The sequence below is a fragment of the Lissotriton helveticus genome, chromosome 7 (genome assembly GCF_964261635.1).
Source record: "Lissotriton helveticus chromosome 7, aLisHel1.1, whole genome shotgun sequence".
Taxonomy (NCBI): domain Eukaryota; kingdom Metazoa; phylum Chordata; class Amphibia; order Caudata; family Salamandridae; genus Lissotriton; species Lissotriton helveticus.
Genome location: NC_136068.1, coordinates 930,815,335 through 930,828,999, shown reverse-complemented (window position 1 = coordinate 930,828,999; position 13,665 = coordinate 930,815,335). Strand labels below are relative to the sequence as shown.

The following is a 13,665-nucleotide window of genomic DNA, read 5'->3' as shown; positions in this document are numbered from 1 at the left end:
TATCTCACCCTAGAATGTGAGACAATGGAAATACATTCAGTCTGAGGTGTGTCATCCAAGTGATTGCCTCGTGCAAAACAAGTGAGCCTGGTGTTTATCTCCACGCCTAGATCAGAAAATGGAACCATAAGAGGCGCTGTTCTCTGGAGGAAACATCTGGAAAGAATGCTAATAAATATGTGAGGGTTATGTTTTATGTCAGATAGATGTAATCCATAGTCCTGCTTGGCTCTAGAGCAGGACGTCCTTTGTGGCTGTAACTGTGATATTGTATTCTGAGTTACTCTGTCCAGATGCTTTGACCCACAAGTTTGTTACATTTTTCAGAGATGATTTAAGTAATAGGAAAGTTAGATTTTCTCCAATATGATATCCAACTTCGTCATTTATTCTCGTGATTCGTGATGAATAAAACCGATTAAAGGTATCAGAGTTATACCGGGAACATTATCATTCTCACCTGTAACTTCTATAAGTACCCAATAGATAAACGGTTGAAACAGTAGGTTATTTTTAATTTGACCCTTCATCTTTTTCTGTCCCTTTCACCTAAAGCACCACTGAGTTATTTGCTGCTCCTTTACTAATGCTGGCTCTGAAGACCTCTGAAAAATCACTAGCAAATTATAGGGATTGAAAATAGGAATGTTTGATGGATTAGACCTCATGGATACCCACTATCAGAGGTACTGGGAGTCAAATAAAGTTGACTTTGCTTTTCAAGGACTAGGACTCAATACCACATCTGCCCGTTTGCTACCATCTCTGCTCACTTTTTATCCCAAGACAAAATGTCGGTTTGAAAACAGGTTAAAGTCCTTCAGGGAATTACGATGAGGCCAGCACTACACAGATGACTGTGAGGTTCAGGCAAGAAGGCATCAATCGTTTCTAAATCCACTGACGTCTATGTGAAAATCAGGGATGTGTCAATTATTTCCTGAATAAAATTTTTTATGTGGAGAACATTCAGTGAAGTTTCCACAACAACTTCCAAGTTGAGGAAAGAGCTGGTTGATACTCCACATTTCCTCTCCGTATGTCCTACCATCCACGTGACAGCTCACAGTCTCAGGAGTTAAAGAAAAATTATTGTCAGAAGCAGAAAAAATGTTTAGTTTCAACAACAGATCCTCTTAACAATTCTTTAGCTACTAAATATTTTACCTGGCCAGACCCCGCCTCACAGAACTAAAGAAATTCAGTGAAGACCAGTTTGTGCCATCCGCCTCACCATGAGGTAGGCCTGGAGGGGCTCCCACAAAGACATAATCAGGGCTCCATGTGTGTGTAGTTATTGTCAGAAAAGTTGAGATTTTCATTATTCCAGTAAAAACACGCCCATAAAACGGTTTCTAGTGGATCTGTGAGGTGTTGTTTTTTTGTAAATTGAAAAAAGGTGCTTGCAATGAGATTTCATGAAATTCTCATGTGTTTGACAACAGAGGCATCAAGTAGCACCTCACGAGATTATAAACACACTGCAGAAGGCTTTCTGATCCACCTTAAACAATCATCAAACCATCATTTAAACTAAAGGAATATAAAGAAAACAAGACTACTGCAAATGGGCAGAGTAAAATAAAACATTCTAACTTTGAATCATAACGTGTAGTACTTTCAGTAGTGATTAAGACTAGTTCTTTATAGTTTTCTTGGTTTTCACATCCTATTTAGAATAATTTCTAGTATTTTCTCCAATACGCCCATTCCCAATACAGGAATCATTTGCTGAAAGTTCTTGACCTGGTTTGAGAAAAGTAACCTCACTTTACCCACAAACCACAGGTACCACTAAAGAGGAGGCCATTGGCAGAGGTCCATTTTGAACTTAACTGGTGAATAAGAATATTGAGGCAACACGCAGAAAAAAGCAGGGACTAGATACTATAACATACTATAACATAGCAGGTGTCAGGAAGGTGACCTTCTTCTTAACACTGGAAAATGTGAATGGGTGGTTCCAAACCCTTTATCTCTTTCTGCTTCTTTGGATTTAGTGGAAGAGTTCTATAATTAAAAGCCGTCCAAATCTAGCCAATTCTAAATAATGCATATTCTAAGTTGAACATTTCATGATTTACCAGTTTTTGTTCTCTGCCACTGTAGCATATTACAGTCGACAAACAGTGAATGAAGTGTACTTTTAGTGACTATTATTCACAGCTGACATTGCAGAAAAGCCAATGTAACGTGCATTTAAATAAAATGCAGATAAAGTAAACTTACTTGAACAAATAGCTGGTCCTCTTTGCCAATACTTAAAAAATCTTCAGTCAGGAGGGGAGGTCCTCCAGTTTCAGAATTTTGGTTTTCTGAAAGAGTATTTGTCCTGCTTGTAGTTTGGAACTTGAACTGACTTTTCCCAGATTCTGCTGTTAAACACACATCACGAGAATAGGTCTGCAGAAAGGCTCGGACACCATCTATGCCCACAAACTGAGCAGCAGGAAGTGAGTTGAAGTTATCCCCGGATGACTCACAGAGCTGAGATTCCCTCCAGTTATGAACTCTGATTGCCAAAAGAAGAATTATGAGGAAAAGGAACATGAAGGAAACAACAGCAACAGCGATCACCAGATACAGGGTGAGGTTTGACTCCATGTCTACAGGAGATGAAGGGTTACTTATATCATGAAGCATTTCTGGCATACTGTCTGCCAACAATATAGTGACTGTAACTGAAGAAGAGAGAGGGGACTGTCCATTGTCCTTCACTAGGACCACCAGGAATTGTTTTATGGCATCTTTTTCCATAATGGGACGGGCTGTCCTGATTTCCCCGGTGTGAGGACCGACAGTAAAGAGTCCCTGGTCTGTGGACCTCAGCAACTGGTAGGAGAGCCACGAATTCTGGCCTGAATCAGCGTCAACAGCGACTACCTTAGTTATCAGATAACCCGGTTCAGAGGAGCGTGACGCCATTTCCACCCCAGAGGACCCATCTATTGGGGTCGATGGGTATAATATTTCAGGAGTGTTGTCGTTTTGATCCAGTATATAAAATATCACAGTGGAATTACTCATAAGAGTAGGAGAACCGCCATCTTGAGCGCTCACTTGGATATGAAATTCTGTGAACTGCTCAAAGTCAAAAGAATGAAGGGCATAGATGACTCCAGATTCGGAATTAATAGATATGTAAGAAGATAATGGTGTACCTCCAATGTGTCCATCAATGATGGAGTAACTGATCTTACCATTCTTTTCCCAATCAACATCAGTTGCCTTCGCTCTAAAAATGGAAGTACCTTTAGGAGTATTTTCCATTATGAAGGCGCTATATGACAATTGACTAAATACTGGTGGGTTGTCGTTTTCATCTGCAATCTCGAGGTTTATGGTTTTGGTTTTAGAAAGTGGTGGCGTTCCGCTGTCTGTGGCTGTAATTGTTATATTATATTGTGGAACACGCTCCCTGTCTAAAACACCACTAGTTACCAAACTATAATAACTTCCAATTGATTTATTCAACAGAAAGGGTAGATGGTGCGGCAGAAAGCAAGTGACTTTTCCATGCTCTCCTGAATCCCTATCGTATACCTCCAGAAGAGCAATGACTGTACCCAGCGGGCTGTTTTCTGGTACCAGCTTAAGCACAGATGACATTAATATCTCCGGGCTATTATCATTCACGTTAATGACTTGTAGCAAAACTTTGCAGCGCGAAGATAGAATGCCATCACTCCCTCGGACTTCAAACTCATAAATTTCGGACTCCTCAAAATCCAAATTTTCAATCAAAGATATTTCTCCCGTTTTAGAATCCAGCCCGAATTTCCGTACAATATTTTGCTCTATTTTACTAAAGGAATATGTTATTTCTGCGTTGGTTCCCTGGTCAATATCAACAGCTTTCACGCTGCCCACAACAGTTCCCTTGGGCACATTTTCCAGCACACTGATCTTGTAAGCAGTCTGATTGAAAACTGGTGCGTTGTCATTCACATCCTGCACATTGATCTGTATCCGCATGGTGCCTGATCTGACCGGATCCCCTCCGTCCGTGGCTGTGAGGATCAAGCTGTGAACTTCCTGTTCCTCCCGGTCCAGTGGTTTCTCTAGTACCAGCTCTGCATACTTTGTGCCATCTGTACTGCTTTTTACATCCAGGGTGAAGTGTTTATTTCCACTGAGCTGATAGCTCTGCAGAGAGTACACGCCCACATCTGCATCGTGCGCCTCGGGCAGCACAAATCGAGTGCCGGGGGCAGTGTTTTCAAGGACTTGTAATGTTATTTGATCATCAGTAAACGTGGGGGAATTGTCATTTATATCCTGAATCTCCACTTCGACCACATAAACTTTCATAATGTTTTTGGAAATAATTTCTACATTGAATAGACACTGAGCTACGTGTCTACATAAGATTTCTCTGTCAATCATTTCATTGATAATTAAATGTCCTTTTTTCAAATTAAGGGCGAAATACTGCTTCCTACCTCTGGCTTCGATCCGAGCTCCTCCCTCTGATAATTCCTTTGTATCCATCCCCAGATCCAGAGCCACATTCCCAACAAAAGAGCCTTTCCTCGTCTCCTCGGGAATGGAATAACGCAGCTGCCCGGAAGCGGCTCCACAGACTGTCAGCAGAGCAACAAGAAGCAGCAGAGGAGCCTCGGAGTCACAGCGCCTCGAAGCCAGAGCCCCGGAGTAACAGCGCCTCGATGCCTGAGCCCCGGAGTAACAGCGCCTCGAGGCCTGAGCCCCGGAGTAACAGAGCATCGGTGTCTGATCCATGGAGTAACAGCGCCTCGATGACTGATCCTCGGAGTAACAGCGCCTCTGTGTCCGAGCCACGGAGTAGCACCGTCTCGGTGTCTGCGACCTGTAGGAACAGTGTCTGTTAGCCCCGAAGTAACATTGCCTCAGTGTTTTCTCCATTCCAGGCCCAGGAAGTCCCTCTAATTACCTGCAGCAAATTAACGTCTGGAAAGAGCGCCCAGTGACTGACTTCACCCACGGAGAGTCTGCAGTGCACTGAGACGAGCAGCGATTTTCTTTTCATTGTGGCAATGCTCTGTTCTACCCACGTGGTTGAATGATCTGTCTTTTCTGTGGTGGGTGAGCAGCGGCGCTCAGTGTCATGATCCGTAACTGCAGCATTTCTCATACAGAGCAGGGCTGCTGCTTAACTGTTTCCACAGAGGTGTTTCTACATTCACTTCCATTGGCTGAAGCCCCCACACCCGAGAAGCAGGAACGGGAGACACTGTCCCACGTCATGACACAGGAGATTGAAGTTCCCAATCTATTTAGGACTTCCGTGGAGTGAGTAATACCTCTTTCCAATATGAACAGTCAGTGTTGCACGAAAGTGCACAGGCAGCGCTCCCACGAATAGTGTTTCCCAGCGACGGCCAATTTTTTTACATCATGAGTTGGTGGATATGACTATGCATTGCATTTGCCTACGCGATGAAACGATCTGCTCCTGCTGAGGATCACCGGTGGAAACTGATCTAGGTGGGACGCCAAGCTTTCAACTGACCCCCCTTACATCCTCGCAATACCTCTTCTTCCACCGGTTTACCATCAGCGGACACGATAGATCACCTTCTGCGGCCTCCATCTTTGTACTTATTTCTATCATCATCTTTTCATATTTGCAGCCCTGTCTGCAGGGAGTCGCCCACTCAACGAGAGACGGAGCGGAAGTGTGCAGAAAAAATAACGTAGGACAGAAAACGTGCGAGTTGAAGGTTGAGGTAACAAAGGCACACCTGGTCTCTTCTCACCAGGGGCACAGGTGACAGGAGCGAGCAGCGCACACCAAGGCTTCATGACCAAGGAACAGAAGGTGTTATTCCTCATGATCCCAGCGCAACCTGTGGCAGCTGAGGAAAGGCAGCAGGAAAGCGGAAGGATGCTCTCCCTGCGGGTGGCTGCGCATGGGAACAAGCCCAGAGCATAGGCGACTTGCACAAAGTGTCCCCCAGTGGGATATGGGTGGCGTACAATCCTGGTAAGATACGATCAAACACATTCATTTCCATGCCGGCGATGAACAGGGCATAACATAACATTCTGGGTAACTTTACGGCTGTAGTAGCCACTGATTTGCTCACTCTTGCAAAGTCTTCAAACTAACCAGCGACGACCGAAGGCGCCACAAATCAGAGCAGCGGCCTCGTGTTTAATGTCACATGGAGTTCATGGAGAATAAGGGACCAGGTGACCCCTAGGCACCGCGCTGCTGGGGTGCGTAGAATTCACCGGAGAAGCCGGGGATGATGATTTAACTTCACGGTTGAATCAGTAGCAACTCCTGAAAGATTGAGACCGGCCCCGTCCGCCTCCACCACAGGTCCCTAGAATCTGAGGACTAAGCCTGACTAAAGCGCAAGGCCGCGCAGGCCTTTTATGCCCATTCCCTGCTAAAGTGAATTCATTTAATCTGAAATGACTCTTAATTAGTGCGTTATTTAATGACAGAGCCAAACAAAGCAGAAAGAGACAAGCCTTCCTCACTATTTCATAGCTGTAATATTTGAAAATAAGAAACCCACTCAGACAAATATGGGTTACATTACTTCACTTTACTGACTGCGGGTGCATAACACAGCCCCTGGACGCTGCGCCGGCCAAGCCCTCTATGACACGGCCCCTGATTCATGCGAGGGAGACGTCCAAGGTACAGGGGCGAGTCCAGCACAATAAGTACTACGTCATATATAGTGGAAACCGTGGCACTGACATTGCTCTTATAAGTCCACCAGTGAACTGGCCCGCCCTCCACATGTTAGAACTGGACGTCCACAGCAGCGCACTGATCGAGCAGACAATGCTTTAAGGCGCTAGAACTCGACCTTCAACCGATGGAACGGATACATGGGTACAGAGGCCCAGAAGAGGTCAAAAGCCACATTGAAGTGGGTACAGCGCTAAGCCCATTACTCTATAACCTGCACCGTAACATGTTAAATTACAATTCTACGTCAGAATCGCAAATGATCCTGGAGCCCATAAAACACTTTTTCTAGCTTCGAATTATGTTCGCATTAGTTGGTGAAAACGTTATTAATGAGAAACGTGCACAAGGGCATCCTTTGGAGTGCTTTCATGAATTGCTGCTCTCCCGAGAGATGTGATGTGTCTAGTACTATTTAAATTTAATGTACCAACATAATGGTAGCGAGAGATGAATGGAAGGGTGTGGCCCTAAAATAAACCTCATCTTAAAACAAAAGCATCTGCCACCTTGGACTTGCCTATGTCTGTGTTCCAATTCAATGCCCTCTGTGACGTCATCTTCTATGTTGAGGTCACTCGCCGATATTTTAGATGCTGAAATTACTGATATAAGTAAAGGCAGTTAAATATTGTGCGCATCTTGTCGCTCTGCGCCTTGAATACGATGCCGGTTAAGGGCGCTGTCTCACACTACATCGGTTATTGAGGGTGAATACTGACTGCACAATGACATCTAGATACAAGAAAAATCCATATGCACCACACAATAATTGACACCGAAACAACTAACCTAATTCAGCAAACAATGCGGACTGCAACAACCACCCTGATGTAAGGATTAAACGCGCAGACCAGACTGACTGCCATGTGTTAGCAGTAATATTTTCTAAACTCGGTAATCCGACATGGCTCGGACTCCATCTCAAAAAACAGACTTTCGTTTTATATGCAGGACAAGGCTAAAGGTCCCCCACCCAACCCTGCCGATTGAAACCGAGATCTATTATCAGTTCTTAGGTATCACCTACCTGACGCACACATTGTGAACTATCACTTTTCTGACCCACACAATGGGAACTTTCACTTTCATGACCCACACAATGTGAACTTTCCCTTTCCTGACCCACACAATAAGAAGTATCACTTCCTTGAACCACACAATTTAAGAACATCACAAACACACACTCGCTCTGCCACTGCTGCATGCACCCTCTGCACACACAAAGTCAATGTCACACATAAAAAATGTATATATTTGTGAACTAACCAGGGCTTGGTGACACCGTCCATGGTGCAACTGCACCACACGTATACTAATTAATTACAGAAAAAATGGCTATCGGTATGAATAGCTATTTATATAAAAAAGAAAGGCAGATCCTCTAACCGCAGTGGTTATCATACAACATACACATACAACCACCAAATATCATCATATTATCGCTTGCAGGATTGACAATCTTTTATTGAGATAATTTATCAGTGTTTCATTCTTTTGGATGAGAACACGTGGCTAGTGTTACACAAGTCCTGCAGCAGTGACCTCTATGACTGACGCCCGGGAAGCACAAGTTATGTGTTTTAGATTTCAGCTTAGGCCACTGATCTCCATGATGTAATTGTCTGCTGAGGTCACTGTTCCTTTTGAATAGGGGTGGGTGGTAAACTCTGCTCCTCTGGCAGAGTTTTGCCCAATCCGCTTGAAGTATGGAGTTTCAGAAAAACTTCACCAACCGTCAAGTGGCAGAGTTTTTTCTTGCATGGCTTGCCAAGTAAGAAAATCTGACTCCCTTCAAGATTTTTTAACACGGATGCTCACGGCAGGTCACTACCTCTCGCATTGAAAAAGCTGCCACTCGCACCAAGAAAGCTCCCACTCAAGTAGAAAATCTACTGTTGTGGCAGAAAAAAGCAGTACTCTCTGGCACAAGTGGTGGATCAGTTTCCGCTGATTTTACAGCACAGGACAAGCTCTTCCCGATGCTAAGAATTAGCATGAGCAGTGAGACTACCGAACTCCACTCGTCCCAGAACTCCTCAGAATATAGCAGAGCTTTTACGTAACTCCACAGAGGGAAGCTCTGCAACATTCACCCATCACTAATTATGAACAATTTTTGAGAGTTTAATACAGAATTCTGATTGGAATTCAAGTAGAGGAGCCATGTGCATTCTAAAGTTAGCAGTGGAATTGGGATTCTCCGAACAATAGTTAAAACTTTGCCTAGAAGTTTACTGGTGATATGAAATGATTTAAATTATTTTGCATCTGGAGAATCCGGCCTGTGTTTACAAATGCAGCTACATACACTTTTGTAGAGGAGCTGAAGATTTCTGCTCTAATAATATTGTTCCTTCCCAACTATGATTTGACCTGATAGTTACCAATACCAGTATCAGAGAGTACAAACCACACAATGTCAGACGTGAACCTGAACAGCAGTAACATTAAGATCTTTAAAAGACGTGCTTTCAAGTAAATACTCATTGACAACTTAATAGAATGATTGAATTAATTTGTTTTTACAGACTATGCCAATTAATCTTAGCGTGTTCAACACTGGTTTAATGATTTGCATCAAGTTTCAAATTAACATGAGACGTGAAGGGACCGAACTTGCCTTTCACAACTAAACTAAAACAGACAACAACAAAGCTAGGAATACTGTACATTACCCCCCCACACACACACAACTTCTTTATGCTCGACTCTTTGAGTCATTATAACAAGTGGTGAATTACACATAAACTTGTCATATGTCCTATGCAGGCCCACTGTCATTTTCCCTATGCTAGCAAGAGCATGTTGCAGACAGTTCTCTGCTTTGCGCACGTTACTATACAAAAATATTTTGCTTTATGCCACACTGTACTTTCACACAGAACCTGCTGTTGTTTTCGAATTCTATTCTTTCCAGGGATTTAGTCTGAACACCATAGACAAGGTGAAACGACAATGTCCCTTGTTATTCTGTTCTGGTCAGGTCCTAGCACTTACACAAAACACGCAAATGCAGCTGTTGTTTGGGGACACATACTTTGCAATATAGGTATGCATGTACTTTGCTATATAGGTATGCACAGATAAGCAACAATATACTTGAAGAGGCATCTTTCGAGGGAAGAGATCGTGACTGCATCCGAGAGTGTGATATTTCCCCTAAGGCGGAAGCCGGGGAATAGGCTCTGCTCCTGATTTTAATCACAAATTTTACATTTGTATTTGCCTATTTTAATTTTAAACTTACTTGCTGCTAAAGGCCATATCTGCCCCATCTAGACCCCCGCTCCTCGCGTAGCAGACTACGTGCTTACGCGGTCGGAGGCAGGGGTGGACGCCATCTTGGGTGGACACCTAGGACAGCGTTCTAGCTGTTGGCTGTCTACCACCCCTCCCTTCCCTTCTATAAATGGCCTTACACACTCATCCGCGCAGCGGGCGGGCGCAGCGGGTGCGCCGGCGGCGCGCCAAAGGCAAGCCCGTCCGCGCCAGTACAGCGCCAAGCGCCAGGACCCCTGGACATTTTGTCCCACACCATCAGTCCAGGAGAGCTTACAGCCGAGAGGTGCTACTGAAGTTAAGGGGAAGGGTGCTAGACGATTGCTCTTGTATAATTCCAGACAAGGAAATGCTAACTGGACTTACTATCTGCTCAGCATGCCGCTCATGCCTACCTGTCATTACGTGCACTCCTATTAAGGGACTTGCTGGTTCCCACTATTCTAGGGAGGATAGGGAGGAGAATACAATTAATTGTATACTTATCAACGCCAGGTCCCTGGTTAAACATAGCACGGAATGTGCAGATTTGATTCTGGATAAAAAAGCCAAAATTGCATTTATCACGGAGACCTGGACTGATGCGGCTTCAGGCCCGGTTTTAGTCAATGCCACACCAGTAGGCTACCTTAGCCGGGTGTTGGATAGAGCAGGTAAAAGAGGAGGGGGGCTTGCTATTATCTATCATGCTTCAATTCAGGGAGCATTCCAAGCGGCGTCCTCACAGACTTATGAGGCTCTGGGATTTAATCTTTCCCTATCTAATCATTTCACCTTTCAGGGCTGCCTTATATATAGACCACCTGGATCGAGATCTCAGTTCCTAGATGCGGTGGGTACCGTGTTGGAGGAAGCCCTATGTGCGAAGTCCTTCACTGTGTTAGGAGATTTTAATTGTTATTTAGAAGGAGACTCAGACCCTGACACTTTGGCTTTGGCTGAAGTAATGCAGGCCGCAGGCTTTACGCAGGTGGTAAGGAGAGCCACACATACTTTAGGGCATACTTTAGATGGTATTTTTACAAATAGTCCAAACCTTCACTTTATCCACACAGAACCCATGGTCTGGTCAGATCATTCAGTGGTGCTTTTTAACATTCAAAAGCCCCAACAGGTCAGGGCTAGGCAGGACAGGAAGTCTTCCAAGCTTTATAGACTGTGGAAAGAGCTCGATGGAAGGGTGCTGGAGGAGCAACTAACATCCTCTAGGTTTATTGTACCTACTGATGTTATCTAAGCTGCTGGAAAGTACACAGACTGGATAGATCAAGCATGTACTATTCTAGTTCAGCCCAAAATCTGTCGTCCTACTCGTACAATACCTTCTGCTCCTTGGTTTACCCAGGAGCTTCGAGACTATAAAGTGAAATGTAAAAAACTAGAACTCGCCTGGCGCTTAGACTACCGGCAGGCAGAGAAAACTAAACTTAAGGCCAGTCAGAGGATCTACAAAGAAATGATCAGGAAAGCTAAAAGCATTTACTTTGCAGATCGGATTGAGGGAGCCAAGAATTCTTCTAGAGAACTTTTCAACACAGTTGCCAGTCTGGTTACTCCCAAATCAGTTATTATTCCCTCTAGTTTTGAACTCTGTGAAATCCTCGCCAAGTTCTTCTAAAACAAAGTGGAACTGATTTTCTCAGCATTGGAACAGCAAGTGGGAGTGTCTCTCCGTGAAGGGTCTCACAGGACTACTGTGGAAAAATCACACACGGCGACCTTCGCCAGTTTTAGCCTTGTGAATTCGGACAAGATAAAAAATCTGCTTCAGGCGTCAAAATCAGGTTCGCCTCAAGACCCATGCCCAGCTTCAGTGGCAAAACTGGCAGCCACCCCCATTTCACGCACTCTGGCTGAGGTATTCAATCAGATGTTTGCTAGCGGAGAATAACCAACTTGCTGGAAACGAGTTTCGATTGCTTCCCTGCTTAAAAAACCAGGACTTGATATCTCAGATCCTAATAGCTTTCGGCCCATAACCAGGTTACCACTACCGGCTAAACTCATTGAGAAAGTCATGAATGTACAGCTATGTGACTTTCTCAGATCTTCTCAGTGTTTGGATATAGCCCAGCATGGGTTTAGGGAAGGCCATAGTACCAAAACTGCCCTGATCAAGTCCACGGAAGAGATCAGGAAGGCGCTGGATGCAGGAGGACGGACAGCTCTGGTTCTCCTTGATCTCTCCGCGGCCTTCGATACGGTCCTTCATAGTATTTTGGTGGATCGTTTAGAAGGCTGCGGAATTCGAGGGACAGCCTTAAGCTTACTGAAATCCTTCCTAGCTGATAGGGTCCAGGTGGTAGCTTTGGGAGAGTTTGAATCTAGATCCTTCAAACTCCCGGGGGGGGGTCCCTCAGGGCTCCTCCCTCAGCCCCACCTTATTTAATATTTACGTCTCTTCCCTCGCTCCGGTGATTCGGTCATTTGGATTTGAATTAACATCTTACGCAGATGATACACAAATTGTGGTATCTCTGCTCCCGGGGAGAGAAGAAGGAATAGCTGCTAGGTTCCAGGACTGTATGTCTGCAGTGAGCTCTTGGATGGCTGGTAGCTGTCTCAAATTGAACTCCTCTAAAACTGAGGTTCTTCTTTTCGGTGCTGATGTCAGTTTTTGGAGTCCCAACTGGTGGCCCCCTGATATGGGCACCCCCCCATTCCAGCAACGAAAGTAAAGAACCTTGGAGTTCTTATGGACAGCCAGCTTTCTTTTAAATCACAGGTCACTGCTTTAACATCGTCTATCCATTGGATTATGAAAACCATCAGGAAAGGTCTCCCTTTTTTATCAGACAGTAGCAGGAAAACGGTGGTGACAGCACTTGTGCTGTCCCGCCTTGATTACTGCAACAGTCTAATTTTGCAAGCCCAGCAAGATCTCCTTAATAAACTTCAGGCGCTGCAAAATGCAGCTGCTCGATTAATTTCTGGCTTGCCTAAGTTTGCACCGGTTGCACAGGAACTGAGAAAATTGCACTGGCTACCGGTACGCAAGCAGATTATGTTTAAATCACTGTGCATGGTGTATACGGCAGTGAATGGACTAGGTCCTGCATTTCTCCAACAACACTTTCAACGATATACACCGAGTAGACAGCTAAGGTCGGCTAATAAAGTTCTAGTTAAGACCTGTAGGATTAGGAAAGCACGATGGGGAGGCCGTAGTTTTATCTCTGGAGCCTCCACCATCTGGAACAAATTACCCCTGGCCTTGAAACAAAATACTACTGTGATGGCCTTCAGGAGAAACATCAAAACCTGGCTTTTCAGCCTCTAGAAATCTTTGGACACCTTTGGGGAGATATTCATATTATTTCAGCGCCAGGATACCGCCCGGTAACAGCGCGCTTGACAAGTGGTATAATAAATAAATAATAAATAAATGCAGAACTTTTATCTGTGCATTCTAAGATATATGGTTTACTGCCAACACCTAGAGATCATCTAATTTATAATTACTGTGCTTCCGTAGAAGGGGAGGTGGGTTAGGCTACCCTGCCTTATATAATGACAACTCCTTTTATGATTTATGGACTACTTACTATGCAGACCATATTTGTGTTAGGCATTTTCTTAAGTATTGAGGCACATATACTGCAAATTAGAGCACAAAAGTTTAAAATAAGCATTTTAAACTTTCCTCGTGTCTCTGCCAGAAATTATTGTGTATTAGTACGAGTGTGAGAGTG

The 13,665-nt window shown here is 44.3% G+C and overlaps 1 protein-coding gene and 1 pseudogene across 8 annotated transcripts in view; both read right to left on the bottom strand.

Annotated features, from left to right (window-relative positions):
• LOC144769402 (protocadherin gamma-C3-like) overlaps positions 1-13,665 on the bottom strand; it is a 917,178-nt gene that overhangs the window by 477,772 nt on the left and 425,741 nt on the right. The window lies entirely within an intron of this gene.
• Positions 2,200-4,740, bottom strand: LOC144767206 (protocadherin gamma-A11 pseudogene; annotated as a pseudogene).